At 46.7% G+C, this 18125-nt stretch overlaps 1 long non-coding RNA gene across 1 annotated transcript in view; it reads right to left on the bottom strand.

Moving 5' to 3' along the window:
- Window positions 1–240: 240 nt before the first annotated feature.
- LOC117868655 overlaps window positions 241–18125 on the bottom strand; it is a 40023-nt gene continuing 22138 nt past the window's right edge. The window contains exon 3 of the long non-coding RNA XR_004643689.1: window positions 241–503. This is a non-coding gene — a long non-coding RNA (uncharacterized LOC117868655). The remainder of the gene's footprint in view (window positions 504–18125) is intronic.

Below are 18125 nucleotides of genomic sequence, written 5' to 3'. Positions count from 1 at the left end.
TGCCACCTCATCTGGTATTGGCCCCTGGATCTAGCTGCTAGGCCATGCTGCTCTGCACCTGAGGGCTATGGTAGGGACTCTAGCCATTGGCCCTCATTGTGGCGATGCCCAAGACAGCCTGGTAGACTGTAACTGTGGTGTCCGCTCACCCACCATCCCCCCTGCCAGGAGATGGGGTGTGCACACACCACCACACAAAGGTAAATGTTTTGAAATTACAAAAAATAAAAGCTAGTGCTCCTGGAGCAGTCCATAACAACTACATGTTTTCCTGAGGCCCAAAGGGCAATTAGGCATCCTACTCCAGTTTGTGCCTTTGAAAATCCACCCCACCCTGATCTACAGTAGGAGCTTGGATTATTGCCACTTCTTCCCAGGAAACTTTAGTTGAATAAAGAAAACCATCCCTTTTACAGCCAATTGTAGCTGCGTGAGGTTCAGATGAACAGGCTCTCTCCCATTTGGATACTGAAGGTGCTCCAGTCTTCTGTAGGGTCTTGTAACTGTGGGGGGTGGGAAACCAGACTAGGTTAGTGACATTGTGCAGTCTATGGTTTTACATTATATTCACTTATATTTTTATAACTGGGATATGCTTCATGCAAAAGGTCTCTTGTAAGGTATCATTACAAAGCTTATAATCTACTGAGTGTGATCATCCATTTGGATAAATGTACCACTCTTGTATCCAAAACTAGAAATATTAAATATAACTCTGAGGGCCTATTGTAATTATGCAAAGTGTGGGCCATTAATAGTGGTTTGGAATCTTGATGACTCCCATTAACCAGGACCATTGTCTGCAGATGGCTGTTTTACCTGTGAGTCTTCCTGTATGTGTGTGCTGGCAAGTGGGTAATGAAGTCTTGCAGTGATATGTGACCATGTCACCTGAACTGGAATCCATCTTTAACCTGGTGCTTTTCCAGTGTGGGGGGGGGGGTGGAAACCCAGAAGAACAAAGGCTTCCTGCCTTATGCAAAAGATATATAAAGGGGTGGAAACAGAACAAAGGGGGAGAGAGGAGCCATCATGAAGAATCCCCTAGCTACCACCTAAGCTGGAACAAGAGCTGTACCAGGGGAAAGAATTGTGCCTAAGCCTGGAAGGTGTCCAGTCTGAGGGAAAAAATGTACTGAAGCATCTCTAAGGGTGAGATTATCTGTATTTAGTTTGATTAGACATAGATTTGTGCATTTTATTTTATTTTGCCTGGTGACTTACTTTGTTCTGTCTGTTACTACTTGGAATCACTTAAATCCTACTTTCTGTACTTAATAAAATCACTCTTTACTTATTAATTAACTCAGAGTATGTTAATACTGGGGGAGCAAACAACTGTGCATATCTGTTATAAAGAGGGAACAATTTGAGTTTACTCTGCATAAGCTTTATCCAGGGTAAAATGGATTTATTTGGGTTTAGACCCCATTGGGAGTTGGGCACCTGAGTGTTAAACAGGAACACTTCGGTAGCTGCTTTCAGGTAAACCTGCAGCTTTGGGGCAAGTAATTCTGACCCTGGGTCTTTGCTGGAGCAGATGGGTGTGTCTGGCTAAGCAAGACAGGGTGCTGGAGTCCTGAGCTGGCAGGGAAAATAGGAACAAGGGTAGTCTTGTCACATCGGTTGGCACATCCCAAGGGGGTTTCTGTGATCCAACAATCAGTTACAGTAAGGAGGAAAGGTGCATTAGTTATAGTTATAATTATTATAGTGCACTCTCTTTATTGGGAAAGAGGGGAAGCATGCTGTGTCCTGCTGTTATGCCAACACTTTGATTTTTGACTCTTCTTCCTTCCCGTCTATGCACGTTGCAAAATCCCCAGCCTGGTTGCTCTCCCTTGCCCTGCCACAACTCACGTCTGCTATTGAGATAAATTTCTCTAACTGTGTTGGTTGGCTTGTTTCTTAAATTCTCCTGTATTCTCTCCCACCATCCTCCTGCAAAACAACATACCCAACAAAGTAAACCAACCTTGCATAAATTGTCCCAATTCCTTACTTATGAGCAGAGACAGCTGTGACTGATTCAAGCAAAATACCTTTAGTCTGGTCTACAAAACCCAAGCTAATTTTCACATTGACCCAAAGCTGGTCCTTCCCGATCACATGCTTGCACTGCCAGAGCAGGGAACGTGGAGAATACTTGGGAGCTGCTACAAATGCTTCGGAAAAGACTCTGCCGTGGTAGTAAACAGCTGGTGCATCTAATCCATTTTCAAAGCACATTTGCCAGATACATAATTAAGAGTTCTGCTGAGGGGGAAAGTAAAGCAAACCATTAGATTTGTTTACAACATTACAGCTACTGTAATGCCCACTCAGGACCTTCTTTCAGGCAGACAATATTAAGGTGATCCTTAAGAAATGGCCCAGGGACTTCCTGTTGATGACTACATGATATTAATTTTGAGTAAATATTTGCGGTGCCAGTTCCCATATAATTCAGCACAAAGAATGGATCCTGCAGGTTTAGACCAATTCAGATGATGATCCCTGTGTCCCCCTCCTCTGATTTCCAGTCTACTTTTTTAAATTCTGTTCTGCTGTATACTAAAAAAAGGGCCATCTCCTCAGCTCTGCATAATTTAAAGGTGCTTTGCCAATCTCCACTAGCTGAGAATCTGGACCCGAATCTGTCCAGGTAATAACATGAATCATAGGACTTCAAGGTGCAGAGCCAAATTCTGTGGTCAGTTACCCTGATATGTATGCGGCGCAAGTCCAGTGCTTTATCAGCGTAACTGAGGGAAGGAGCCTGCTCGCAGAAGTCCCATTTTGACTGGAGTAGTATCCCCCTCACAAAAAGATAAGGAAGGAAAACTTCAGAAGAGGGTTTCTTAGACTGACAGACTGGCATCGTGAGGTGACTTCACCTTCTTCCAGGGTTAGGGACATGCCAACTCAAGAACAAAGGAGGTAGTGTTTCTCTTCTCACTAGAATGTTCACCTGTTTTTCATGGGTAAACATCTGTTGAACACTGAATATTCACTACAGAAAGGCAGGGTGATACTCCAACTTTGCCCAGCTAAGGGCCGGGCAAGCAAATTACCAGGAACCCAAGCGCCCTTACTATTTTATTTATTATTCTCCTAGTGCAAGGCAAGCTGCATCACAATGAACTGTAAACACAGCACACAGGAGTCCTTGGCCTGCTATCTTCCCCATTTCCGTCTTTACACCACCTTAAGAAGTGCATCACACTGCCACCTGAACCACTTGTGCTGCAGGTGCCCTCTACCCCTGGTACCTGGCATCAGTCCCTGCAAGACTTGCCTCAGCAATCTTCATTCTGCTCATTGACTCACATTTTGCACACACTCCAGTTTTCTTAGTCTGATCATCTTGACGCTATCGGGTATCACTCTGGTTAGGTGGTAAATCGGGCTGATCACGTCCTCGTTAGTTGTGTGGTAGATAGAGCTCATGTGCAGCAACCACCTGTAACAGTTCACTTCAAAGGCAGAAGCCGCTGAATATCCTGTTTCCTTAATGTCCATGTCTCTCGTGCATGTAGCAAGATGCTGAAGACAAGAGACTGCAGGAATTGAATTTTACATTCAGTTATACCTTTACTCCTCCAAATGTGGCTAGTGTTGCTAGACCAGCAGTCACAAGTCCAGGTCTATCTAACTGGGGTGGAACATCTCTTGTAGTCATGCTACCTGATATCTGAAATGCTCAACACACTCCAGTGCTGCCTCCGATTTGGGCTGGAATGGCCTTCTCAACAAACTTAGATGTCTCCATCGTCTGTCTTTTCATGAGACTTTTAGAACTAACTCCTCTGCTTCCAGCCTTCTCTTTCTAGCCAATTTTGCACCTCTTCTAGTGCCAATCCAGTCAGGTCAATCTCATCGGGGCCTCACTACAGCACCATAAATACTGACTGCTTCCATGCTTGTCTTCAAAACAGAGGTGCAGCCTGGCGGGGGAGAGTCGGGTTTTCCAAAGCACTCAGCATTGGCCATAGTCTGCTCCTGTTAATGTGGCAAGTGAATGATAAAACCCCTGTTGAACTCAATAGTAGAATGTGCTGAATGTTTCAGAAAATCCCTGCTTTAAGTTTGCAGAGAAAGATGGGGCAATTAATTAATATACATTTTGATCTTCCTTTCCATCTGTGGGCATTGCAAAATCTCACCCATGATACACATACATTGTGCTTTGCAGACATACCTAGATTCTGTTTCTTGGTTGCCTGGCTCAAGATGGCACATCATACCCTGGGGCCTGTACACTTGGCATGTCCCAACTCTAATACAGAGGATGCAGACTGCAGGCTGCACCCTAGATCTCCCTGGGTTTCCATTCATCTGCACCCTCCATTGTAGAAGATGATTGGTATCTCTACTGCAGGGCTAACCTAACTGGGAGGGAAGCAGTGGGGCTAACAGGCTGTCATGTTCCTGAGAGAAGGGGATGAGTTAGGACTTTATTTTAATTAGTTACTTGGGAAATTCTTCTTTTTTCTGCAAAAGAAGGTAAATTTTTTACTTGCTCTAGTTACAATGAGCATAGCTGCAAGACTCAGGCTGCTTATCACACAGGCCCTTTGATTCTTTGTCCCTCTAGCTTCTGGATTAACTAACCACAGCCCATGCTGTCTACTGTCACCACACAGGGTCTCCCTAAGTCCTGGTCTGGACGGAGCACTCCTGGGTGGTACTACTGTATAATGCACCTAGCCCAAAAGGAAGAGACCAACTTCCCCATTTAAAAAAACCTCAGTACAGCTGTGAGGATGGATTGTTCCTCTTTACCACAGAGGGTGCTCTCTGGGATTCCATTCCCAGAGGGTAGAGCGAGCACTGCAAAGTTTGGCGCTCGGGAGAGGTATACAGGGTAATGCCATTCTGCAAGCCAGGGGAGGCTAATGAGCGTCTTAGCTATAAGGAGCTGCAGCACTCCATAGGGTGATTCCTCATCTCCCCATTCCCTGCTAATGCAACAAGTGTAAGTGCACCAAGGAAAACAGCTGATTCAGCAGAGCCAGACACCCTGCAGCTGAAGTCTCCTCCACAACCCATTTCTGAAAATAATAAACTAGGAAAGCTTGGTGGGGGGGGAGGGGGAATACCCAGAATGAGTGCACAAGAGGCTGTGTAATTTACTTCAGCCCCAGGCAGCAGCAGCGGCAGCTAACGGTGCTGACAAGTTGTGTGTGTTTTACATGCCCATTAACTCGCTTACTCAATAAAAAATGCATAGTTACTGCAGCTTCAACATGTCACGGCTGCACGTGGCACTTAAGCTACTGGGGGACAGGGAGCGTCTCTCAAAGAAAGCCACTTACCAGCCTGTCAGGAGAAATGACAACCTTTGAAAGGGTATTCAGGGGAAAATATAGGGAACGGACCTGCTACAGCCACATTTTACTGATAGATTATATGTGCAGCATCAAAATTATACTATGTCTATAACATATGTATATGTGCATGCTGCTAGCGTGGCCCTGCTGTGGTTAACATCGTAAAGGCGTTTCCACTGCAACCCCCTATTTTCACAGGCTTCTTTAAAAATAAAAAATTACCCCTTGGAATGAAACAATCCAGGCTTTGCTCTTGGCCCAGAGATGTTTTTTGAGGGGGGACAGGAGGGAGGGAAATTGTTGCTGTTAGAGGAGTGTGAGTGTGTGTGAAATGTGAACAAAGTCCTGCCAGCTATTTCTTGAGTTTGTAGCATGAGAGAGGAAATCAAAATAACCTGTCCTGGCATTGAGAGTCCAACCACAATTTAGTCTTTTTGAGACACATCCGGCAACAAACAGCTGCATTCCAACACCTTGAAATTAGGCTCAGGGAAGTTACCCACCGAGGGATAGCACCTGTGCTGGGTTATGGGAGGAGTGGGTGGGACAATGGTTTTCAGTTTAGAAAGTGATGGTTATTGGAACATCGTGTGTGAAGCTTGTGCAGAAGTAAATGTAGGTAAATTTGGAGATGCACCATGAAGGCTAGATACAGAGGGGCCTCTCGGGTTTCTACTCAGCAAAATTCCCATTGAGCTAAGTAATGCCTGAGGTAAGGACTTCAACAGTTGGATCTTAAATTATGATGTATTTTTAGCAGTAACACCCCCGGGTGCTAGGTGCTGTGTGTTTACACACACACACACACACACACACACACACTGCTTACAACAGCAGTACACTGAGAAGCTATCAGTGGATACAGCAAACAGGGTGGAGCACATGTCAGGAGGGCAATCCTGAGTAGTGTGACCAGCAGGGAGGGTAGTGAGACTTGTGCTGGCTGTGGGTGGGTACACTCAGGAGCTCAGTGCAATTAACACAACCGAGTGAGGCAGCAGAGGGGTTCTGAGTGGTGTAGGTATTGAAACTGGGGAGGTGCAGTAGGACCATTGTCCTTCCCTCCCCTCTGTCAAATAGTCAGGCATGGTGGCTGACCCTAGCTGCCATCTAGCCAGACTTCTCTCCTGGGCAGAGCAGGAAGAGAAGGTTTAATTAGCTCCTTCTGCAGCAGTAATCTGAGCGCTAGTGTGAGGAGGGCAGTAACACCCCAGTTGTTAGTGTGGTGCCAGCTGGCTGGACTCTGCCAAGGCAGTGCCACAGTCTCTGTTCTGATGTGCACACAGGCCTAGATATGTTCCCCACATGAGCCCCAGATGCAAACACAGGAAAATAGGGCTGATTTTTGCCTGGTCTTAGCACCCCTTCTCTCCCACCAGCAGCTTCTAACCCACCCAGTCTTGGCATGGCCTGTTTCTTAAGTGAATCAAGAGCAAAGTCTCTGCCCCACTAGCTGCTGTGGTCTGTTTGCAGCCTTCTCAGCAGGGGCAGCTCTATGTATTTTGCTGCCCCGAGCACAGCAGTCAGGCAGCCTTCGGCAGCATGCCTGCAGGAGGTCTGCCGGTCCCGTGCCTTCAGTGTACCTGCTGCCAAATTGCCACCAAAGCCGCAGAACCAGCAGACCTCTTGCAGGCATGCCGCTGAAGGCAGCCTGACTGCCGCCCTCAGTGACCAGCGGGCCACCCCAGGCATGCACTTGGAGTGCTGGTGCCTAGAGCCGCCCCTGCTTCTCAGAGGAAGAACTGGGCAAGGAGCAAGGCCCTGGTCACCAGAGATTGCAGTGAGAACATCTGGGGAAGGGGCAGGGATGTTTGTGATGGGGCAGACCAGTGCTATCCTTGCTCTCAAATAAAACAAAAGCCTCCTTCAGTAGCTTGGTGCCTGTATGAATGCCATAGGGAACCCAGGCTACCTGGGATGCATGAAAATGGGCTGGAGAGCAGCTCTATGTAAATGCACTTGGTTCAAGTCAGGTGGAAGGTGAGCAAACTTCCCTCCCCCAGCTGTGCCAGTGTTCCTTAGCCTGTCAGAAGACACCCCTTGGGCCTCTGTCCCCTACACAATGCAAATCAGTTCTGACCTCCAGCAGCCACTGCTATTACAGATCTGAGGCCCCCACTTCCACAGCTCTGCCATCTCACCTTACTGCCTGAGCCCAGCTCCCTCAATCTCTTCCCTTTCTCCCTTTGTTTTTCAGATTCCCTGACAGGAACTCAAGGGCCCTGTGGCTCTGGAAAGGAATTGTAGAGCTGTGTTCCCCTGCAGTGTGTTCTGAGCCTGCCTGACCTGCATGCAGGGAGCTCAGGGCTTTTCTAATTACAGCATGAACAAACCCAGGTGGACAGTTCCTTTTCCAGCTGCAATGGGGCAGAGTGAGCAGTAAGTGAGAGGCCAAGTTGCGGAAATGAGGCAGGAGAAAGGGCGTGCAGTGTAATATTTTGTGCCTGGTATAATCGCAGGGTTCACCTGCCTGACATTTTTCACACTGCAAAACACCATTTCCTCAGAGGCCAAGGCTACCTGCAGCCTGGATCATGGTACCTGTGCTCCTCAGGCTGACGCCTGCTAGCCTTTGCCTTTCACTTCAGTGGCTCCAGCAAGCCCCTGGGCCATTAAATCTGGGTCATTTTTAGCCAGGGAAAGAACCTACCTCCTTTACAGACACATTTCTCAACAGAGGGAACTCAATTTGCCGCTCAGCCCCCCACCCCACCTCCTCCAGCCTTGGCAGCTGTTGGCATTTCTTTTACTAAATCAGCGATGCCTGCCTTTTACCTGTGGCCAGGATGGGATTTTCCAAAGGGTCCAGGAATCCTCCACCCAATGTTTATTATGCCTGGTTAAAGCTCATTAAAGCCTTTGTTAGTGGAGCTGACTGACAAGGAGAGTGGATTAATATTAGAAGGCCCTGTCAAAAGTGGTGAAAAGGCTGGATTGATTTTATAGGAAGTTTAGTCAGAGCTCTGTGTAAAGGCCTTGGGGGGTTACACTGCAGTGAATCAATCTCCTACATTAGCAAGTCCCTCCGGGAATAGTCAACTTCAGTGTTTATTACAGCCAAGGCTGCATTTAACAGATATGGCATTCACTTTCTTCTCCTTTTCTTTTTTAATCTGCTGCTTGAAATTGCAGCCCCATAGACTGTCAGCTGAGCTAGCGCTGCTAGTGGTGATGGCAGACCATGCAAGTTGGGGGTGAAGGGAATAAAGCATGACTTGTTTGCAGGGTCGTTTGCTTAGTGCAGGACTTCATGTACTGGATGAAGTGTGGGATTTGCTCTATTTTACCTCAGCCCTGACCCTCCACACTTCCTGCTATTCCAGCCAGGGCTGTTACATATCCCTGGCAATACTCTTCTCTCCTGTCTTGCAGCATCGAGTTGTGATCCCATAAACTGCTCATCCAATGCACTTCAATCAGCTCCCCTGTTACTCAAGTCTTGGAGCTCGCCATGCACAGCTCTGCCAATGTACGTGACTCCTGACCTGCAGCTCTTCCTGCTATCCCAGTCCTTAAACCAGCGCCACCAGCAACGAATCTGGCAAGTGGATTATCCCAGGTCTGGGCAGATATAATGTATGGGCTAAATCATCAGCCAGCTTTACTATGCCCACTAGGCACAAAGTGCCTGTTTTCTGTTGACTGGAGTGCCTGGAATCATTGTGATGTTGCCCATACTCATGTGCAGTGACAGGCAGCAATAGGCAACTTCCCAGACTTCTCTCACCACACATTTCACTGGGGTTTTCTTTGCTTGTTTTTCTTACATTTTGGTTTTGTGAGGTTTTTTCCCCTGCTCTAGAAATGCACTGCATCCAGCTCCAATAGGCACCAAGGGCTTATTCAATTGCTGGTTGAAAGGAAAATAGTTTCTGCTTTTCAAAGTCTTGTTCCCCCTGCCACACAGCATCCATGGGTTAGACTGCTGCCTTCCACATGGCTGCACAGACACAAACAGTTGTGTTTGTTAATCCTCTTGATACTAGTCGTGAGCCCTCTCTTGTGTACCAAGGTTCCCCGCTTCTGATGTTTCTGCTTAGAGATGCAATTTCCAAAAGGGCAGGTTGTCGTGTTTCCTTTTTTTCTCTTGGTGCAAACGAAACCTTGGAGCCTACTTTTTATTTTGGGGTCATCTCTTATCTTCACCTTGATAGCTCTCATCCTGGTATCCAGGTAACAAATACATGTAGAGAAACATTTTGCATCTGGGGATCTCAGAGCTTTTACCACATACATTAAACAAAGTCCCACAACACTTATACAGATATGTTAATAGAGAGAGGGCCAAGTTCAGAGGTAATGTAGGTTAGACCCCCCCATTCACCCAGTTAGACCTGATTACATTCACTCACTGCTGTCAGTGGAAAGGAGACTAAGATGATGTAGGTTACATGCCACCAAGGTGTAAGTTAAAATAGGGTGCAGCTTATGTTAGCATGCACATTCTGAACCCACCTGTACTTGCTTTTCTTGCTATACTCTTCTCTTCTGACACAATGTCTGGATTCACTTCCTTCACTTAACCTCTGTAGGTCTGTTTCCTAAGGGATGCATAAGAGCTGGTCTGACTCCCCATGTCCTTTGCAGCTGAGCAGTGTGGATATGAGATTCGTGTTGTCTGATCTATTGGTTAAGTATTAATTACTTTGATTATTTAGCATTCCCAATTAACACTCACATTTGGTAGGTTCTTGTCCCTAATCAGGCCCCAGTGTTACCCAAATTACTGCTCAACTGGGCGTCCTTAGCCTATTTGGTATATTAACTCATTAGCATATGTCAATTAGTTATAACTACCTGCAGTTAAACATCTGCTGATGTTGTCCTCCAAAAACACCCTAAACCTGATAAAAACTCCCTTGTGGTTACCTGTCAGCACTTGATGCTCAATTTCAACACTTGTGATCATTACAGAACAAGCAAAACCATCTTATGATTTTTTTAGTTTACTTACTTGTGCCATCCCAGTTCAGCAACTTAGTCCTTCTCAAGCTGTTAGGCCTCATTCTTAGGCTAACTGCTTAAGCTACTTCTTACAGGTCTAGGCCTATAGGTCTCTTGCATTTCTGCATTATTCTTATTTAACAATCAGCACACGGGCTGCACTAGTGCAGGTGAGTGGAGAATCCTGATTCTGTAGCATTTTACACCCATTTTCATGCACTTCTCACAGAGCAGGTGAGAACCACACTATGGGGTATAAGCTGCATGGTGGTAGGTGAGTGAGTCACCTGACAGTCTAAAGTGGTGAGATATGGTATAAGCCAAACAAATTTAGACTCCCTCTAGGCTTATTAGACTCCTTAGACTGACCACATTTAGAAGATTAAAGATTAAAAGGTAATTGTGCTGTGAAAAGCAAGCCTGAAATAATACCTTTTTTTACTGATTATGGATCATGTGTTCAGTTTGCAAATAAAGACATTTTCTCTTCTAATAGCCAGTGCCCCAGAAAAGGAGAGTTGGACTAGGCTCTTTTGGGCATCATCACTAGTAATAAAGACCCTGTACTGAAAATCAGTGCACCAGTCTGACACTGCTGTGTGAGCCGGAATAGAATCTAGCTCCCTTTCCCGTGGAAGGAAGATTAGGAAGAGGGGCATATGAGCATCTTGGCACTTGTTTTACTTATAATAACTTTGAGAAATTGCAAATGTCTCTGCCTACTACAATGAAATACAGACTGTATCCCACCAGCCTTTGTATATTGCTTTTATTTTTAGATAGCAATTCTCTTCAGATGAGGGACAGTGTCTTGATTACATTTGCCCAATGTCTAGCGTAATGGGCTCCCAATCGTGACCAAGGCCTCTGGCCATTCTGATAATAAAAATAATGAAAGTAGTAACAACCTATGTGTAGACTCATTTACTTGATGTTTGTACAGCACCTACCATGGTGGGATGCTAACCTGGTTGAAACCTCTAGACACTAGCACAGTATCAGAGTTAAATAAGAATGAAGTCAGCAGCTCTGATTGCAAGACCACGGGAAGCAGCACTGTTAAGTAACAAGGTTACATTTTCACTGTCAGTCTCTGGACCATAACTATGCTTCATCCAGGATTATAGAAAGTCATGAGGCCAGCCAGAATCAGAACGTGGGAGTCCTGCCCCCTCTAGATGGGAAAATTACCCTAGGTTCTGTATCCATGAGCCAGGTAGCCTGAGACTCCATGCACAGTGGAAACAGACGACAACTCAATTAAGAGGCAGTCAGAACCTAGTACTGAGCTGGTTCCACCTCCCCCTAGCTGAGGCCAATATACAAGTTGACTCTCAGAAGTCACAGCAAGCAACTCAACTTATAAATCCTGCCAGGAACTAGACCAAGTCACCTTGTGTGTTGTTCCCTCCCTCAACCTCCCAAGCAGTGAATGACAATGTAGTGGTCTGGTGTTGGGTTGGAAGCGATAGAGATGGGAGAGAGATTTAGCAACCAGCACGCCAAACAGGCTGGCTTGAAGTGAAGCAAGCTCCCAGGTTAAAAACAGAGCTGGGATCGAGCTGAGGGAAGTGGAGGGGTTTGCTGCTGAAATATCATGGGACAGAGAGGGAGGGAGGGAGCATGTGTGTTTGAGGATGAATGGGCAGTTCAGGGAGAGCTAATGTAAATGTCACCATCGCTGCTCGGCAGGGGAAAGCCTGGGAAGGTCAGAGGTTCTGGGATGGAGCAGCCCCGCTCTGCCGGCCCCAGGCTCTGCTGGTGGTGCAGTGACAGGCTGCTCGGTGCTGATTTAGGAGGGGGCTGTACCATGATCCACTCCTCATGTGCCTGGGCAGTAATTCACAGCCTCATAAAAAAAAATTGAAGCTCAAACCCATCATGCCAGGATGGCAGCTTGCAGAGCAGATTTAAGGGTGGGATGAAATCAGACTCAAACAAGGTGTCAGACACAGCGGGAGGGAGGGACAGAATGAAGCTACAGCAAGCCGAGGACAAACTGTCCCTGTGAGACTATTAGGAGAGTATGTATTTTATGGGAGGCTCAATGCTGACTGAATCCTCTGTAAACCAAGTACAGAGAGCCTTTCCTCTTCACCCACAGGGGCCATGTGGCCGGAGCACATACACAGATGGGAATAGAGTGGGAGAGAGGTTTCCAAAAAGGCCCAGTGATTTGGAGTCTGTTTTTATTTGCACAACTTCTTGTGACATTAGCTGGACCCCATTTTAAAATTTGCCAAGCACTTGCAGCTCCCCTGGACTTGAGCAGAAGTGGTTGGAGCATAGCACCTCTGAAAGTCAGACCAATGTAACATAGATTGCACCCTAAAACAGTCACCCAAAATGACTGGTTACTTTTGAACCACTTGGTCTGTCTCTGTCAGCAGCCACTCTTGAAACCATGGACCAAATTGCATCTCTCAGTCTGTCTCTCTCCGTTCATCCTCATGCACGTCATATTTGCATACTGGCTAGAACCCCAAGGACATTAAGTGGCCAGCTGAAGATGTTCCAGCTACAGAGGAAAGGCTATAAATAAGTATTTTGATATCAAACATCTTTATTAGAAAACATCAATGTTTTATTGGCACGACTGCTGCCTTCTGGCCATTTGTTTTCCTCCTGGCTCCACTGTGTGCATTCCCCTCTCCCTCAGTCAAGGCAAAAGTCATGTGAAGCTACACGGAAGGGCTTTTTTCTGCCACTTTTTCATTTATGTACTAAATGAAAGTAGAACCATAGAAATATAGGACTGGAAGGGACCTCGATGGGTCATCTAGTCCAGTCTGCCCACCCTCTGCTAGGGCAGAATTAAGTATTGTCTAGACCATCCCCAACAGGTGTTTATCAAACCTGTTCCAAAAACCTCCAGTGATGGAGATTCCCCAACTGCCCTAGGTGATTTGTTGCTGTGCTTAAACTGCTCTGAGAGTTAGGGAGTTTTTCCTAATGTCCAACCTAACAGCTCCCTTAGTGCAATTCCAGCCCCTGAGTCCTTGTCCTGGCCCTAGTAAATAAGGAAAACTGTTTATCACCCTCCTCTTTATAGCACCAAAATAGCTCTGCATGCAAACAGAAGGGGAAGATTCCTCCTAAGAGGTTTAAAATAACTTCATCTCTGTGAGCCCAAGTGCTGGGAGCTTGGCAGATACAGCTTATGGCGAGAAAAGAGGTAGGGCATGTGTATTAGTGCACTCATATGGCAGCTGGCCAGTCACACCCTCAGCCTGGAGGAAGGTCAGTGCTGTGCAGGGCCATCTTCCATCCTACAGATGGATGCATTCCACAGGGGATGCACTAAACGGGGGGGGGGGGGGGGGGGGGGGGGGGGGGAGAGTAAGGTGTAACACAGATAGGTGCCCAAAAGTTGAGGTTGTTTGAATCTGAGCTTTGTGGTTCAGGCCTATCTCTGCAGCTACAAACGCAAAGGGGATTCTTATGAAGGAACAGTAACTAGCCAATGACTGTTCACAATGCACACATCAGCAGGGGTGACTTGGACACACTTAACAAATGTGTGATCTTAAACTACCTCTACCCAGTGAGCTGGGGTGTGATTCCAACATGGGTGCACATCCCCACGTTAGCGCTCACCCAGCTAGTGCAAGTATACATAGCAGTACACTGTATACGGAGCAGAACCACCACTAGTCTCTAGGTTTTCTGAATCCCCGTCCCTAGTCTAGGCACTAGGCCACACTGCCTCTTTTGGACAAACTTCCCTAAACTACATCACCATTAATCCAGAGGGAACCACCTTATGCAAAAAAAGGAGAATTTGGGTTCTATGGTCCATTTAATCCTTGGTGCCTCTTCTGAGCCTGCCAAAGCTGCAAATTGTGATAGTGCTTTCCTAGATGTGATGTAAGCATTCGTTTATGAGGAACTGCTCACTGCACTCAGGATACTGAACGTTTGTGATTTGTGAGAGCAGAGCTGAGCCTCTGTATCTCTTCCTGCTACTGGACTGTAGGTGTAAATCAAATCACCCGTGGCACACATTCATAGATTTGCCCCTGCAGCTAATTCTGAGGGCACATAAGTGTGTCTGCAAACCATACTCCTGCAAACAAAGGCAGAGACGCTCCAGTCTGCCTGCAGCAGACTCCCCTGAGGGCCAGATCTCTCAGAAAGGGCTACATCCGTAGCCCAGAATCCAGGGAGATCATGTCTGCCCCAACTCAGGTTTTTTTCTGTTCCACATGTGAGCTTTGCAGCTATGCTGCTTGTTGTGATTATGTACCAACCACACTAACACCATGAGTTTACAAACTGGTCTGTTAAGATTTGCCACACTGAAGGAAAACAGTTCAGACCAAGGAAGAGGCAGCAGGAAACAGACAGAACACAAAAGCACGACAGTTCACAGCACACCGCGTTGAGAGTGCTCCCCCACTAACGTCCTTCTCTTGTTTAGTCAGTTCAAATGATTTCCCTGCTACTTGAGATCCTTGATGGTATCCTGCCCACATCCTGGACATTTTGCTGGTCTCCTTTCCATCCTGACAAGTCCAGCCCACCACTTCTAGAGAGACAGGATACAGAGACCAGCGGGGGGTGTTTGAATTGACAGGGCAGCAGGGGGTCACCTTATCCAACGCCCTTCTCTCCCATCACTTCATCTCACATTCACCCCTTGGGACAGAAGTGCCAACCAGCCTGTCCTTCAGCAAGATGGGGGTGGGGGGGGGGAGGGAGAAGGAAGTGCCTGGGGCGGTTGGGTCCTATGGGAGGCACCATCCCTCCTGCACACTTATTAGAGCAGCAGGGAGAAACCGGAGTGAGACTGAGTCTTTACCCTGATGCTTCAGGAAACAGACCACAAACCACCTGCTGGACTAAACCACCTTAACAATTTTGTTGAGAACACAAAATAAACCCAGGAGTTCAATCCACTAAAATATTGATCTGGGATCTAAAAATAAATTGGTGGTTCCCCCCAGTGATGAACACACACCCCTTTTTGTGTGTTGCTTAATAAGCCAGATGCTTTTTATTCCTCCTTGTCCACTGTCATTCCTTTCAGATTTTTATCTCTGCAACAGAAATTCCTTCCAACTTTTCCTTCTCCCCACCCCCCTCACTAATGCTTTTCACTTTCAAATGCTAATAATCTCCAGCAGTAAAAGGCTTAGAAGTGGTTCTAGAGTGTTTGATCTTTGGCCTGTGATCTGCTTTCATCTTTCAGCTTTCAAATGTTACTTTAGATTTACTTTAACCTAGTAACATGCTTGGTATTTATAGGCATGCACATTTTGTATGTTGTGCGTCAAGTCTCCCCAAATTCTAATGAGACAGGGGAAAGTTAAACTTGTGGCCATTAACTTTTCCGGGTGTATTCATTTATTTATATTTAACAATCACTGGGTTGGAAAAGGGGAGGGTGCAGAGACCCACGCTCAGAACCACCATCGCTAGTGCTCTGGATTTAAATATCCTGCCTCCTCCCCTGATGGGAACTGTGGCATGGTGCAGAAATGTTGAATTACTACTTAAGATTTCTAGCTACAGGAGTTGTTCCGGAATGTTTGTCATGTTCATTTCCACAGAACTAAGAGCGAGGAATATAGATGGAATCCCTCACTGAGACCGCTCTGGTAGAGTTCAATTATTTGCAATATGCTGTAGCCTACAAAGGGAGTTTTTCTCCCCCCGCCCCCCTTGTGCTCAGGTGCTTCCAGGAGGTGCAGTCTGGTTTTGCCAGGACAATCAGGGCTATATTTTTCCCAAGTCAGATGCTGAGGGCATGAGAATAGCCCTCAAAACAATCTCCAAACGGGATGACCTCAAATGGGGGTATTAGAAAGGTAGGAAGAGAAGACATTCCTCCTTCTTCCTCTATTGTAATTACACTTGTGGAGAAAATGACTTTGAAAACCACCGCTGGTTCAAAAGCTGCTCAGGACTGCCTGGTCTGCAGTTACTGTTGGATGCCTGAGCAGGGGCACTGATGTAATAGTCTGGCAGCCCTGCCACCCTTTGCCAAGAGACCAAGGAAGCAAGAACACTAGACAATTTTCAGACATCCGTGAGTATAATAAATCGGAGCGCAGGAATGATCAAATACTTTGCTAATGGAGTCCCCCTTCCCACTCACTGCATCCCCGCTCAGGCCACGTTGCAGGCACAAAGACTGCCCCCTCAAGTACTGGAATTGGTTACCTAGGGAGGTGGTGGAATCCCCTTCCTTAGAGGTTTTAAGGTCAGGCTTGACAAAGCCCTAGTTGGGATGATTTAGTTGGTATTAGTCCTGCTTTGAGCAGGGGGTTGGACTAGATACCTCCTGAGGTCCCTTCCAACCCTGATATTCTATGAAGGGGAAAAACAAAGGAGGGCTTTGCCACATTATGGTCTCCACTGGAAAACATACCCATGGAAGGATGGTGCAAAGTGAGCAAGAGCGCCTGTCACCATCCAAAGGGGAGCAAGGCTAGTCAACCTAGCTAGCTGTTTGCTGCAGGATGTCCCAATGCTTATGGTACTGGATGATACTCATGAAGTTTGGAGATACATACCCATAATTAGGAGACAGGCAGACGAGCTGCATTGTGTGTACCTCAGGCTGATTGCCCCAGCCACGGAAGATAAATAAACTGCAAACACAGCTCTACTCCAAAGACAAGGCCACTTTTCTTTCAGTGTTTCTGGAGACAGCCAGCATTGCCAGCTCTCACCACATGTGATGTTTTCCACCACACCCCAGCTTGCGCCCACAAGGGATTACATAAGAAGCCCAGCTGTAGTTTAACAAAACAGGACGTTCCTCAGCTCTGTGGTCTATGTTTATACAGCACCTAGCTCAATGGGGTCCTGATCCATGACTCAGGCACCTATGCACTATAGAAATACAAGGAATAAGAATACTAGTCCTCATGCTTGCAGAGAAAAGCCTGAAATTGTGACCCTGAAGCTCAGAAACCAGAAGGCAAAGAAAAATAATCCAGAGTTTAAAATTTTTTTTTTTTTTTTTTTAAACCTCAGTATTTTTGAAGATTTGTTCTGGCAATAATGGGCATCCCACAGAGATGCAGCTGCTGTCATAGATTTCCTTGCAGGGCTGGTACAGAGACTGGGGGAGAAGGGACCAGAGTACAAAGCAGGGGGGTTTGGGTGTTGATTGTAATCCAACAGGTTTAGTTTCGGCGCCACTGCATTTTGCAAGGTCTCTCCCTATGCGCAGGGCAGCTGCCATTTCGGGAGGCAGACCCAGTGCCGCCCCGGTTAATCATCAGAGGGGTTTAAGGCCAGAGAATTCCACCCAGCATTGAGCCCAGTGAGCTGTTACTCTTGTTCTCTTTGTATTGTTTTACTTCATGTAAATCAAAAGCCACTGAGCAAGTGTCTGCTCTCTGCACAGGGTGTGTGTGCGCAAAACGTAACCAGGGTAAAAGGGGAGAGGGGCAGGGTCATGAAGAAGAGAGGGGGAACTGGACTCGAAGTGGAAGAGAGGGAAAAGGGAAGCAGGTGGGAGACTGTTGAAGGCTGTCTGAAAGAGCATATGTAAATGCATGCCAGACGCAATGGGCTCACTGTAAGTTAACCCTGTGCTCCTCCTGGGAGCTGACATTTTCCCTGGTTCAAACAACATCTGCGCCTCACTGAGCTTCAAGACAGGCGAAGGATGTGCCGCTAGGTGCAAGGCGGAGTTTCTGCAGTGCACAGTATGAAGAGCAGAAAAGCCCATTGCTGGCAGATCGTACACACACACACACACACACACATATCTATTCACTCACATGTGCACACTCAGTTCTCCCCCTACACACACGCCTAGTACTGCTGCAGGGGGAGGAAACATTTCTATATGGATAAGAGTGATCAGGGAGACTTTTAGCTTCTCCCTAGAGGACCCCAAACCTAGGCCAC

This window comes from Trachemys scripta, chromosome 21 (genome assembly GCF_013100865.1).
Source record: "Trachemys scripta elegans isolate TJP31775 chromosome 21, CAS_Tse_1.0, whole genome shotgun sequence".
NCBI classification, from domain to species: Eukaryota; Metazoa; Chordata; order Testudines; family Emydidae; genus Trachemys; species Trachemys scripta.
The sequence above is the reverse complement of the archived record's forward strand: the minus strand, read 5'-3'. Positions and strand labels throughout refer to the sequence as shown.